The 2,500-nt window shown below is 35.4% G+C and overlaps 1 protein-coding gene across 1 annotated transcript in view; it reads right to left on the reverse strand.

Annotated features, from left to right (window-relative positions):
* Nucleotides 1-2,500, reverse strand: part of LOC144963851 (uncharacterized) — a 31,747-nt gene that overhangs the window by 28,430 nt on the left and 817 nt on the right. The window lies entirely within an intron of this gene.

The raw sequence follows: 2,500 nt of genomic DNA on the forward strand, positions 1-2,500 counted from the left end.
ATGTTTTGCTTAAGAAACTATGTATGCTATTATGTGAGAGTGATAAAAAAATATATTTTTGTGTTAGTTGGGTGTGAAGTTTTGGTGAAAATCCTGAAAATGGCTGGTAAGGAGAGAGTTAACAGTTCGCGGGGCATGCTGTCCAATAAACGTCTATTTCGTTAGTTATACCACAGGATTCACATATCTTTAAAATAATGCCTTGTAGGCTACGTGCACCCAACGACTTTTTTTTTTTCTAAATAGATCTGTATCTATCTACCCTCTATCTACCTCCAAAATAAGACAAATCAAAAAGTAATCTGATACGGAAACTTTTTTTCAAAACTCGTTTCGCGGACCAATGATCTGAAAAATAAGTGAGGTCATTTTGACGTTGATACATTTAATGTCTCGCGTATTAAATTTGAAAATAAATTACGTGCTCAAATATTTTTTTAAAAATAATAATAGAATACTTTTAATAACGCTTCCGCGATATTTTTTTTTATTTATTTTATAACCATGCTTTAAGTTCTTTACAATACCCATTTGTCTTGATAGTAAATACAGACAGATGTGCGGCTATGTGGTCTAATGGTATGACACTCGGAAGGTCCTGGGTTCGAGCCTCGCGCTCGGCGCATAGTTGAGTCCTTGGAAAAGGCTCTTTACTCACATTCTCTCACCGTACTCAGGTGTAAAATAAGTACCTGGCCGTTAACAGCGTTGTCTTTGTCAGAAAAATTGTAATATCGCCTAACAGGCGTCATGTCTCGTCCTACATGTTAAATGTTGCTGTTGACCAGGAACCCCTTGTAAAGCGCTTTGAGCACATTTAGTGGATATTGCGCTATATAAAGCTCAATTTTTTTAAAATGTTAATACGTATTTTTCCTTTCGTTTAAAAAAAAAGATATTCTACCTACTTTTGACCAATATGATACACCATGCATATTATGGGAAAGAAAAGAAGAAAAAAATATGGAAATGTTTTCCGATATCTCGACCTAAAGAGGTATTTGTAATTTTTTATTGTGAACGCAAAAAATAGTTGTTTGTTAACATTTCCTTGTCATATCGATATCATTTGTGGCTCACACTCTCAAAGTGGTATGATGTAACATCAAACTCGATGCTGAAATTTGAACTTATAAACAGAAATATTGAACTTAGGCTAAGTTTAACCAGCCATTTCAGGATTTTCCCCAAAACTTCACACCCAAAAATAGATTTTTTATCACTCAAACACAATAGCAGTAAAGTTATTGCGATAAATAATTTCTTTAGCAAAACATGCTCTACAACACACTGGTCATTTGTGATATACAAAAGAAATTTGAATAAGAAAAATGTTGGTTGTATCGTAACGAATGTGACGATTTTTCTATAGGTGGTAAGGAGAGGGTTAATTTTAGACGTCTATAGGTTTCAGTAAGGACAATAGATATAGTTACTTTAATATGTAATTATGCTCTTCCGCCACGACACCATAAGATATCGTCGCCTAGGCATTCCATGAAGGAATATAGATATTTCATTAGACGAGATGTCTAATGTCAACAGGAATCACTCATGCTGTCCAAGTGAACAAATTGGGGGTTAATAATCTTGCTCAGGGGAAAAAAACAAAAGTGCCTGAAGCGGGGCTCGAACCCGGGACCTTCCGGGCCAAAGTGCAATGCCTTCACCATTCGGCCACTTCGCCCCCCAAAATACTTAAAGAAACAAAATATAAAATGTTAAATTTCTTAACATTTTTCCTTCAAAATTACGCTTAAGCATCTAGTTCATCCCGGCAGAATATCGTTTTGAGACATATTATATGTGACCCATGACCTCAAAAGGTCGGAGTGATTTAAATGATGATAATTGAATTTATAGTCCAAAATATGAGTCTTGGTTCAATTTAATATGTTTGAATGGGGAGAGAATGAATATATAGAAAGTTTCTTAACGTGTGGCAAATAAACAAACAATCAAATGTTTTTATCATTTCAACTATAAATTCACCTGTCCACTTCGACATCATATCGTTCTGAGACGGTTGGTTACAAACAACGTGAACATAGCGGGTCTGATAATGATAACTGAACGCAATACGCTTCAACAGTCGTAACGTCACTTCCCTCGTAATGACGCATGGTAACTTAGTAACTGGCTCTAGACTATCGGAACAATGGCGGACGTCCTTAAGAAATATTTCTCCGACTAGTATTAAAGCGTATTAAGAGGGGAATAAAAACATTATAAATCTGATCATGTTTTGACTTTTACACATTCTGATCACAAGACATATGAAAAGTTCTAGCCAGCATGAAGAATCAAAAGTACCTATTTTCTTTGTTTAGAACCACGATGGCCGCCGTTGTGGGCGACGTGACATCAGACTATTGAATTCAATTATGGGGTTGATTTAGCATTGTTGTAGACAATGGACATTTCTCGTTGGTTTGAGAGTATTAATTTCCATTACAAAAGTGATCCCTATACAATTTGGGTTATCAGACCTGAAAATAGG

Source organism: Berghia stephanieae, chromosome 2, assembly GCF_034508935.2.
Source record: "Berghia stephanieae isolate SIO BIC M18660-M18661 chromosome 2, UCSD_Bste_1.3, whole genome shotgun sequence".
NCBI classification, from domain to species: domain Eukaryota; kingdom Metazoa; phylum Mollusca; class Gastropoda; order Nudibranchia; family Aeolidiidae; genus Berghia; species Berghia stephanieae.